At 37.6% G+C, this 12,088-nt stretch overlaps 2 pseudogenes; one reads left to right on the top strand and one right to left on the bottom strand.

Moving 5' to 3' along the window:
* The window catches only part of LOC107465024 (cytochrome P450 76T24-like), a 10,222-nt pseudogene extending 3,509 nt beyond the window's left edge, over positions 1-6,713 (bottom strand).
* A 3,779-nt stretch (positions 6,714-10,492) lies between these two features.
* The window catches only part of LOC107465004 (protein FAR1-RELATED SEQUENCE 5-like), a 15,680-nt pseudogene continuing 14,084 nt past the window's right edge, over positions 10,493-12,088 (top strand).

Raw genomic sequence — 12,088 nt, 5'->3', positions numbered from 1 at the left:
TAAAAAATTTATATTTATAATTTATCTAATAAATATATTTTTGTTAATGCAGCCTAACAGGAATTTGTTGGTGCGTAAACTGGATCCGCCACAGACGTGGAACCCGATGGTGGAAAATTACTTACGCGCCACGGGATTCTATCACGTATCGAGGATTGGGGTGATAAGAGGATTTCACCCCTTATTAGCTGCTTTGGTTGAAAGGTGGAGGCCGGAGAGTCACACTTTTGTGTTGCCGGTGGGTGAGGTTACAGTGACATTGGAAGATGTCGCACATATATTTGGCTTACCAATCGATGGAGAACCTGTGAGTGGATGGACTGACAGTAGTAGTGATTTCGTTCGAAGTCAGAGCATGGCAGTATTTGGACGTGAACCAGTAGTCAGTGGTAATTCGAAATCCTATATAAAGCTTGGTTGGGTTCGACGTATCAGAGATGCGGAGCCGTTGGACACTGAAGAGTCCATAAGGAGATACGTCAGATGCCAGATTTTCTGTTTGTTAGGGTCACCCTATTCACAGATAAGTCGACTGCATACGCCCACGCGAAGTATCTACCGTTGCTTCGCGATTTCGAGCGGATCCATACGTATAGTTGGGGGTCAGCATGTCTTGCACATCTTTACAGAGCATTGTGTCATGCGTCACGATATGATACAAAGAAGATGGATGGCCCTCTTAATCTGTTGTTTGTTTGGGCATGGGAGCGAATTCAGTGTCTTGCGCCGGTACCGAGACATACCCTTCCACCTGCTGAGATACCAGTTGCCATGAGGTAAATATTTATGGTTCTTGTCGGAGATTATATTCGCTATGCATATTCCATTTAGGTTACTTATGTAAATTTTTTCAACGTATGATGTGTCAGGTGGAGCCATTCGGAACGGACCACATCGTGGTTAGCAAAGACCGTAGTGAATTTTAGGGTTGATATAGACTACATGCAGGAGGTAAATATTTATGGTTCCTGTGATTCCTATTTCCAAACATTAATGTTAGGGTTATGACGTACGAATTATATGTGACAGTTTGAGTGGCGGCCGTACGAAGGAATGATCATACCTGGTGAGTTACATGGACATCTTGATGTGTGTGATACCGTTGCTCCGTTGTTGTCGTTCGAGTGTATCGAATGGCACCCTGCGGATCGAATGATGCGTCAGTTTGGATTCGCACAGCCTCCCCCGCAAAGAACAAGGGACATTCCACTGGACCAGAGTCATGGTAGCCATCACAGTCAGGGAAGCCACCCGGGCCAGTCTCAGCACTCTGAGCACTCTCAGCACTCTCAGCACACACTGACGATTCCAGACGGTGATGATTGGTTTGACTTCTCCACCGGCGGTCACGGAGATCAGCAACAACAGAATTGGGCCAATGCTAGTTTGGGTGGTTGGTCAGATTTTAGTGCTATGCATTCACCGTCAGGGTCGGCTGATCCACATGGGGCATCAGTCGGTCCGACGCATGGTTTGCGGGGTCATGCTTCCGAGCACTCGTCAGTGGGTGCATTGTGTGATAGTGGAGTCCTTCGGCGGACATACACAGTAGTTGACGAGTACTACCTCGGTGCATCCGCTCCAGCATGGATAGGAGGGTCGGCCCCTCCGGCAGAGGCAGGTGGGTCGGCTCCTCCGGCAGAGGCAGGTGGGTCAGTCGCTCCAGGTGCAGATGACCGGGATCCGGGGCACCCATATGACCTACGGACGGAGCGAAATCCGCCTGATAGGTATACTCCGTCGTGGCCAGGTCAGGGCATGATGGGAAAGGCACTGCACTGGATGGCTCGTAGGAAGTGAGCATTCGGCTGGGTTTTTTAGATTTATTCCTAAGGTTTAATGTAATTCATATTTAATGTTCTGTATGTTAACCGATGTAATTCATATTTAATGTTCTGTATGTTAACCGATGTAATTCGTATTTATCTTTCGTATATTTGCTTCACGAAGGCAGTAAATGTTTAGATTAACTTGTTGTTAAACATCAATGGATAATCTCAGATTTGAAAATACAAAAACGACTTACGACTAATATAAAAAAAACTCAATTGACAAATTGCAAATTTAAAGATACAAACACGAAGGAAATAAAACCCTAAATTCCCACACCACTCGGTCCAGCACGCTGAGGATATCGACTCCGACTATGACCCTGAGCACCACAGAGACGACATATCCGAGGACCACGCATGTCGCGTGAGTCCATTTCGTTCAAGTATCTGGTCAATTTCAAGCGACCCTTTGACGTTCGCCTCAAGGCAGGATTAGCGACCAATGTGGGTCCCTCATAATCAGGCCATGTCTCGACATCACCTAACGGTGTGAACTCGAATCTATATACCTTACGGATCTCTGTCATCTTGTACACATCATGCACATACAGCTGCCAATCGAGACGCTGGTTAGCACAGCAAGCAATAACATGGCGACATGGTATTCTTTCCACCTGAAAGTGCCCACAGTCACACCTCCGTCGCGCAAGATCAACGACTAACACCTTTCCGCTAGTCATTTCGCGCACCTCAAATACCTCATTCCGTCTGTCAAAACGGTGCACAACTATATTCCCAGCCTGATGCATATTTGCCTCAATCCGCTGTTGTGCAAATGCGGAATAGGTAAATCCAGCACGCTTGCGTTCGTGACTCTCGGCACTCTTCCACGTAAAAAGTTCATTTAGCCGATAATATGTTGTTCGGACTAGTGCCAACACAGGTAGATTACGGGCACCCTTCAACACTGAGTTAATGCACTCAACAAGGTTCGTCGTCATATGGCCCCATCGATGTCCCTCGTCAAACGCCAATACCCAATGTCTAAGTCCGATGTCGTCGCACCACCTGGCATATGCCTCGCCTCGCTCTTCCAACCTTTTATAGTTGATGTTATACTCCTCCACTGTTCTTAAATACCCGATGTTGACCACAAGCTTTTGCAAGTGAGGGACTTTGAATGCTCGTAGGAAGTTGCTGCCGATGTGCCTTATACAAAACATCCACCATGCTCTTGGAGGTTGCCAGTCACCTCCGAAACGATTCACTGCTGCCCGAATTGACTCATGCCGGTCTGAGATCATTCCCACACCATCTTTTCTTACAACATGCATTCGCAGATTCCTAAGAAAGAAGTGCCACGCGTCGGCTGTCTCCCCTTCCACCAAGGCAAAAGCGATAGGCACAATATTCTGGTTCCCGTCTTGTGCAACAGCGACCAGAAGTGTACCTTTGTACTTGCCATATAGGTGTGTGCCATCAACCTGAACTAGGGGCTTACAATGCCTAAATGCCCGAATACATGGATTGAAACTCCATAATACGCGATGAAGTATTTTTACCCCTTGCGCCTCCTCATTCCCGTTAAACAGCGGTCGTGTTTCTATTTGGACAACTGACCCAGGCATCTTCTGAATCATAACCGAGAGCCACCATGGCAAGGCTTGGTAACTCTCCTCCCAATCACCGAAAACCTTTGCTATGGACTTCTGCTTTGCCAACCAAGCCTTTCGGTAACTGATGGTATAGTTGAACCTTGACTGGACTTCGGCTATTATAGATTTCACCTTGATGGACGGGTCAGTCTCGACCAATGGCCTTATAGCCTCAGCAACTGTATCCGAGTCCAACTTCAAATGATCCTATGAAATCACTCCCATTGAGCACGTGTGCCGACCGTTGTATCTGCGTATCTCCCAACAACCTTTTTTCCTTATCAAGCTGGCTCGGATAAGCCAATCGCACCCACGCGCATACATCTTGCACTTTGCATAGAACGTCTGTGGCTCAGACTCATACACGTCGTAGTCAACTCCTCTAGCGATAGTGTAACTTCTAATTGCTGCCACGACCGTCTTTCTAGAACTATATTCCATTCCAATCTGGAACTCTCCATCCTCAGGATTAGCAATGCCTACAGAAAGTAGAAATCATCGTTTACTAATCAATCCAATGCATAAATTAACAACAACGTATTATTTAATCATCACGCACCTATGTTTGAATATTCCGGAAAATCCGGTGCATGCATGGTGTCGAGATCCACCTCACGCATAAAACGTGGCACGTTCATCGGTTGACTGGTCGAGGGATGAACCACTACATTCTCCGCTGCTGTCTCAACTCCCACATCACCATCCTCATCCTCATCTCCGGCTTCATAAGTGGCTTCGAAGTCCTCGTCACTGTCACTATTCATTCCCTCATACACTACGTTTCTATCATCCGCCACCTCTAAATCATTTTGAGTCCCTTCCGCCTCTACGGTTTCAAACTCAACATACAGCTCAATCTGTGGCTGTCGCATCTGAGTCTACTGGTGAATTTGAAACATATTCTGCATACTCACTTCGTCTGTGATTGGCATGGTATCAAACTGTATTAAACCACAAAAAACTATAACCGGATTCCGGTACAGAATTCTGCTCACTCTCATTAACGTATTGTTCTCCATGCTTTGACAGAGACCATTCTGAAGCTCCATTAATGTCATGGTGCATGGAACCACAAACGAAAACGGATTTTGGCACACAAACCTCACTCCCTCATGAGTATTACGTATTATCTCACCGTTGTGATACACCACCAAATTTGCGGTACCCTCCATTAAGCTTCAAAAACATTCAAAGAACACTCATAAACTCTTACTCAGAATGAAAATGAACCGGAGCACTGCCTTATATAGAGGAGAGCTTTCACCACGCCCCCCACGCAATGATTGTCTTAGCCAATCACAGCTTGCCACGTGTCAAAACGCCCCCGCGTGCTGACTCATCACGCCCCCCACGTGATACATCCACGTCAGCACGCCCCCCGTGCTGCCTCAGCACGCCCCCCACGTGCTGCTCGAAACAACCAACCACCTTCGGCCACGTCAGCACGCCCCCCCGCGTAATACCCTCTTCCTCCAACCACATGCTGCCACGTCAATTTCACGCCCTCCACGTGTAGCCTGCACCACGCCCCCTGCGTGTTGGCTTTCACCCCGAACGTCCACCTAGACGTAAAACACATTTTTCCTCCATAAACAACGAAAACACCACCTAAAAAACCATATTTAAATTCTTGAGCCAAATTATTCACTCGTCTAAGAATGAATCAATATATAAAAGAATTTAACTTTAATGCATTATTATCGATATATATAAAAAATATTCATATAAATAATCAAGGTAAATTCTATTATATCCTCTCTAAAATAAAGGATAAATTATTTTTTATGATATATATATATTAAAAATGATTTACCAAATGAGTTCTATAAAGTGGAAGAGATATTTACGAGTGCAGTTGATACACTTGAAGGTAGAGGAGAGTTTGGCTTTCCTATAATTAGTGGTGATAGAAGTCATAAACACATTTGAAAAGATTCTTCATATCCTCAAACCTCTACTTCAGATGATGGGAATTACCAACAGGAGGTTAGAAGGGTAGAATCCAGTATTAACACACTTAAAGACAATGTTGTTGATGATGTCAAATACAAGTTTCAAGAGATGGTTGATTTGGATCCTCGTGAGGTTAAAGAGATTGTTCGACAACTTAATTGTAATTATAAGCACTATATATATCATAAAGAATAATTTACCCTTTATTTTAGAGAAGACAACGTTCACCAATAATCAATCATATTGGCACACTACTAAAAATAATTAATTTTTAAATTTACTATTCAAAATAAAAAATCATCTAAAAACACAATTTTAATTGAATTACCAATATCAAAATTAAACTCTATATAAATATACTAATAAAATATATTAAAAATAATTTAAACAATAATATTTAATAGATTGGATAAGATACTGACCAAGAAGAGATGCACAACATGGAGACGAGTCACTTGAGAATTCTCTTCCAACATAACTTCTAAAACAGAATCTAACACATCTTTGCCTCTTTTATTGGTAGTCTCAATTTCTAGAGCCCTTAACTTCAATCTTTCTTCTATAAGACCATCAAGGAAGGCAATCAACTTTTTAGTATGCTTGGTCATCCTTGCACGTGCACCTTGTGGATCAAGTAATCCAAGGAATGGGAAAAAATCCACCACATTAGGTTTTCCTGCTTCTTCCCCACCTTCCCAGATTATATCCTTGAATTCTTGAGACTTAGAAGAGTCGTAATGACCCAAATCCATTGAAAAGAAAGCGTTAGATATAAAATTAAGTACTGTTGTAAAACAAGTCTCACTGAAATTTAAGATTTCGCCTTTTTCACTTTTGTTTTTCACAAAATCCATTAATTCTCGCAGTTTCTTTTGTCGAAGAACTTGCGTGGAATCAAGTTGTTTTGGAGAGAACACTTTTGTAGCACAAACTCTCCTAAGGATCCTCCATTGAGTCGAAGGTTGTAACCATCCCACTGAATACATGTGGTGATCAAGTACTTTAACGGTATCCGGAATTGTTCTATAAGAAAAAATTTGGTCATATTTTTGTAGGATTTGTTTGGCTAACATAGGAGATGAGATAACTATGGTGGTTATGGTACCAAGCTTAAGTGTCATTATTGGTCCATAAGTTTGAGAAAGCTTAGCAAGTGATTGGTGGGGTTGGATACCAAGTTCTAAGATGTTTCCTATGATTGGTAAAGGTTAGGTCCCGGTGGGAATTTGGTTGATTTAGATGTTCTCATGGCTAATTTGGATTTGAGAAATTGATGGATAATAATGCTTATGAACACAAAAGAAACTATAAGAAGTAGTGCTAGATACTCCATGATCATCATTGGTTCTCATATGTGTATACGAGGCTAATCTCTATGGAATTTATATATCTATATATAGTCCTAGTACTAGTTGAGAGTTATATGCAAGTTAAGGGTAGTGTGATTGTTTTAATTTTTTTAAACCGTAACATTAATTAATTTTACACTTTAATCATCTATATAATTGCAGACGTTTTATATGATATTTTTGAGAAGTTATTATTTTTTCAACTTCTATAAATAATAATAAATAAAATAAATAATAACCTTTATTTTTTTCACTATATTAATATTCTTGTTTTGAAGGACATTTTTTCACATATATATGACTTGAAATTCGGATTACCTAAATATGTGAAAATTGTAACATATTTTCAGCATTTTAGTTAAATTGAATGGTACAAAAGAATAAACCATGAAATTTAGTTAAATAACACAAAAGGTATTTTTAATAAAAAAAATATAAAAATTTTAGTTGAAAAATATAAAAAAATTATTCGAATAAGACACAAGTTATTTTGTTTTTATGTCTTTATTAGTACGAAAATTTTGTGTTTATCGTCAATAAACTTTTATATTTTCTGCTGTTGTTCCTCTTCAAAAAGTTCCATTTATATGTAAAACGTTTTTTTATTTATGATTATAAAATTTTTTTATTTTTTCCTCAATAATTTTTTGTATTTTCTTTCTATGTTTCTATTTCAAAAAATTGTGTTTACTTAGAAAAAATTAGTATTTATCATCATAAAATTTTTCTATTTATCCTCAATAAACTTGTGTTTTCTTCTTTTGTTTCTCTTAAAAATATTGTGTGTTCACCATAAAGATTGTTATAAATTTTTTGTATTTTTTTCTATACCTTCAAAAAGTTTCTATATTTATCGTCAATAAATTTTTGTGTTTTCTTCCTTTTCTCTCTTCAAAAAGTTATGCTTTTCTTTAAAAAAATTTTGTGTTTTTCTCAATAATTAAGTTTTTGTGCTTTTTTCTCATATTTTATTCAAAAAGTTGTGTTTACCTTTAAAATACTTATGTGATTATTATCATAGTTGGGTCTGTCTTTAGTAAGCTCAAGCCTTTTGAGCTTTTCTAATAGGCACAAAATATAAATTAGAAATATACCCCACATGGGGGTTTAATAATAATAATAATTTTTATATTTTTTAACTAACAAAACCCTTAATCCAAATTCAGCCCCACCCCCAAACTCATCATACGTTACCCTAATTCCCAATTCCTTTCCCCCTGTTTACTCACCAGTTGCCGTCAGCTACTCTACTCTCCGCTGGTCTTAGCATTCACCGTCGCCGTCCAGCCAAGTCGTCGCCGTTGCCGTCCAATCCATCTAACAACGTCGTTCGTAGGCTCTCCCTCCCCGTCTCCTCTTCTCTCTTCTCTCTTCTCCCTTCTCTCTTCTCTCGTCGAGTGGTTGTCAGCGCTGTGGTGCTCCATTCCCCCTGCATCCTCCACTTCCATAGTAACAATGGAGCCTCAGACTCAGGTATGAAGTTACTTCATTGATTTAATTTTCTTTTTGTTCCTTTTATCTTCTTGTTGTATTCCTCCACTCCTTGTATGAATCTGTTGTATTGCTTCCTTTCGTTGATTTCATTCAATTTTTTTGTTCTATTTGTTCTGATTCACGGGTTGTAGGCTATATTTGTTCTGTTTTGTGCTACAAGTATGTTGGTGTAGCTAAGATTCATGCCAATTTGGTAACCATATGTAACAATTGTAATTCTCCATTATTGTTATATTGGTATCTAACATAGTGAGGCATGAGGCTTCATGGATTTTACAAACAATGGTATGAGAATGGATGTGGTTGCGTAAGAAGTAAATTTTTCGGTTCTTACTTTTTAGTGATGTAACAAACTCTGATGTTCTGGTTTTTAGTTAACCTGTTCTTATATTCTGTCTTTGAGTAACCAATCTTTAGTTAGTTATGCAATTTGCATTAAAAGAAGAATGCCAAATTATTTATAGATGATTCTTTTTTAATGAAATGAGTAAAAGAAAATAGTTCATCTAGATCATGATTTTTCTTATGCCAAACTATTTATAGAAGTATTGAACAAGTTATGAGTTCTAGCTATTTGATGTTGTGTTTTTTATTTCATTACTTTTGGAGGCTACAACAGCGGAGTTGTTGAGTTTAGTTTGAAAATTGCTCTACTGTTTGTTTACATTAATGGTTCTATTATGAGTTTAACACCTGACTCAAGGAAACCTTTGAATGCTTGTTGACTAGTGTTACATTATGTTTGAGAACATGATAGTGAAATGAAATGACTATGTCACTGTGAAATAAAGAAACTTACCTAAATTCTGATACATGATTATATATCATATTTATTAGGCACATGCATATATATGCCCTTGGCTTTTAATTTGGATTTCAGTAGTATCATTTTGCTTAAAGCTTATGATGAACTGTTGCATTTTATTGGTTGACTAAGCAAGTGCCTGTAAAGTGAGTGTTTTAGATTTGAGTAATGTTAGAAAATTAGCTAATTTTTTTAAAATTATTTTAAATTTTAAAGAAACAGCTTCTTTCACAGCAGTGCAAAATTAAGCAAATTACTTATTGCAAATTAATTTTCGTACACTTTTTAGCAGTTTCTGAAGAGTATCACATCCGTTAAGATTTGAAGTTTGCCAATTAAGTAAATTAGTTATTGTAGAAGGCAACTTCTTTATCTCATGATTGAAAGACAGGTTAAGGTACCTTAGATGTAGCAATTCAGCTGCTTTCAATGGAAGCTCTTTTATTGCGCAAGAGCTTAAGTGTTGTTTGGATTGATACCCTTTCAAGAAGGCAACTTCTTTAGCTCTTTCAATTAAGCAAATTAGTTATTGCTATCAATGCACTTTTCGTGACAGGTTAAGGTACCTTAGCTGATAAGTGTTGTTTGGATTGCTACCCTTTCATGTTTGTTTTAAGATTAGCCATGAATACTTATGCTAAGGGAGGGAGATAGATAATGTACTTTAAATAGGTGGAGCTTCTAAGGTGTAATTTGAAAACTTGGTTGTGTCTATCTCTTATTTAACTTGAAATGATCATGTAAAAAAGCTGTATCTATATAATTGATCTTAATCACCAAAATATGAGACGAGATATAGTTTAAGCTGCCATAAGAAAATTCAGAAATTAGTATTGTGATTATTTTTGAAAATTCAATGGTTTTTGGTTAATTTTGCTTATTTGATTATAAATTGTACCTAATTTATGCTATTTTTAATGGGTAATTAACGTTAGTCACTATAAATTGCAGGAAGCATCAAATAGTCAAAGACACACAAGTGATCAAAATGTGCATAATATTAGCGATCATATGGATGAAGATGTAACTTCTGATGCGGTAGATATGGACTAATATCGCATAAACTCTTGGGAAGATATTGGTAAGATTGATTTTTCAAGTCTATCTATGAAAAATATTTGTCAATTGCACTTTGCTGATCTTGGCTTGGCATTTGAATTTTATAATTCATATGCCAAGACGAGGGGCTTCAGTGTGCGAAAGAGTAGAAGTAGAATAGTTGATGGAAAAGTTAGAGAAAAAACATATGTTTGTTCTTGTGAAGGGTATAGATTAGAAAAATGGAACCATATGAAAAATCGAGTTAGGGAGCCAAAACCAGAGACAAGATGTGGTTGTATGAGTAAACTTCATGTTTTCTTCGATGCGGTAACTGAGAGTTGGGTAGTGAGAGATTTTTGTGATGAACACAACCATGAGCTTGTTGTTCTAAAGTTAGCAAGAATGTTAAGATCTCACAAGAAAATGACTGAGCCTGACATTAGTCAAATGAACCATATGAAAGAGGTGGGGATCAGCATGCCAAACATATTTGGGTCATTAGCTAGCCAGTGTGGTGGGTACGAGAACGTTAATTTTTCAATTAAGGATATGCACAATCAAGTTGCGAAGCAAAGAAGACAATTACCTGATGATTTAACCTCTGCAATGGCTTACCTGGAAACGCTAGCAGCAAGGGATCAAAACTTGTTCTATAGTGTTGAAAAGGGCAGAGAAGGAGTGTTTCAGCAAATTTTTTGGTGTGATGGCCGGTGTCAGTTGGATTACGATCTGTTCGGGGATGTGCTAGCATTTGACGCCACATATAAGAAGAATAGATACATATTGCCGGTGGTAATATTCTCGGGAGTTAACCACCATAATCAAACAGTTGTATTTGGTGCTGCGATAGTTTCGAATGAGAGGAAAAGCACCTACGTGTGGTTACTAAAACAGCTTCTCATAGCAATGAAGGGAAAGACACCGACTTCAGTAATTATCACTACTAGAAATAGGGCTTTTTCGGACAAAAATTTCAAACGAAATTTATTCCGTCTGAATGACTTTTTCATTTCGAACAAATTTGAGACAAATGTTGAATAATTTTTAGTGGAGATATTGAAATAATATATTATGTCCTAAATTTGTCTAAATTTTGTCCCAAATTTTGGCGCCAAATTTTTTTTAGATGGCGCCAAAATTTTCATACAGATTAGCAACACATTTTGGACAAAAACTATAATTCGTCCGTATTCCATCTGAATATGCGCAATAACTTCAGACAGATTTGGGACGTATTTTAAAAAATGTTAATTTTATCCCAAATTTGTCTATAATTAGTCTTAAATGCTTTTACTATAACTAACCCTTCGAAATAGACAAAAAATTTTCCCACAAATTTGAGGCAAAATAGCATCATTTGTAAATTCCGTTTGAAAATTCATCAATTTTCAAACAGATTTCAAATATTTATCAAAAACTTTTAAAATTTAGTATAAAAATATTATTTATATTTTAAATTAGTCTATGATTTGTCCCAAATATTTTTACTATTCTAAAATAAAGTTTTTTTTCCTAAAATAACCTTAATTATATATAACTTATAAAAAGGTACCGTTTTTGTTTGCACCTTTCAACTCTAAAACTTTTTGATCAAAATATGAAATAATCATCATACCAATTAACATCTTATTCATTATTATACATAATTTTTTAAAATTGAATTAATAGGTACGTTAGCGCTTATTTATGCAGGCTTTTTTATATAAATAAGTAAATAAAAAAATTAATTCTCATAATACGCATGAAGAGAAAGCTTTACAAAAATGCGCAGGCCATTGTTCACAAAGCACCCCGAAATGGATTAGTGTCATCATCTCATCATCTCAGAAGAGGCGCACACGAATTGGAACTTCTGGTGGGAGAAGCCATTTTGTGCCTGGCGCAACGAAATGGATACTTTTGGTGGGGTTACCATGAAATTTAGTTGGTTTATTTTTAAAATATATTTTTAAATATTTTAAAAATAAAAAAATTATTTAATTTTTTATTAAGTTAATAATTTATTTTTATATAATATTA

This window comes from Arachis duranensis, chromosome 9 (genome assembly GCF_000817695.3).
Source record: "Arachis duranensis cultivar V14167 chromosome 9, aradu.V14167.gnm2.J7QH, whole genome shotgun sequence".
In the NCBI taxonomy this organism is placed as follows: domain Eukaryota; kingdom Viridiplantae; phylum Streptophyta; class Magnoliopsida; order Fabales; family Fabaceae; genus Arachis; species Arachis duranensis.
Note: the sequence above shows the minus strand (reverse complement) of the source record. Positions and strands in the feature narration are given on the sequence as shown.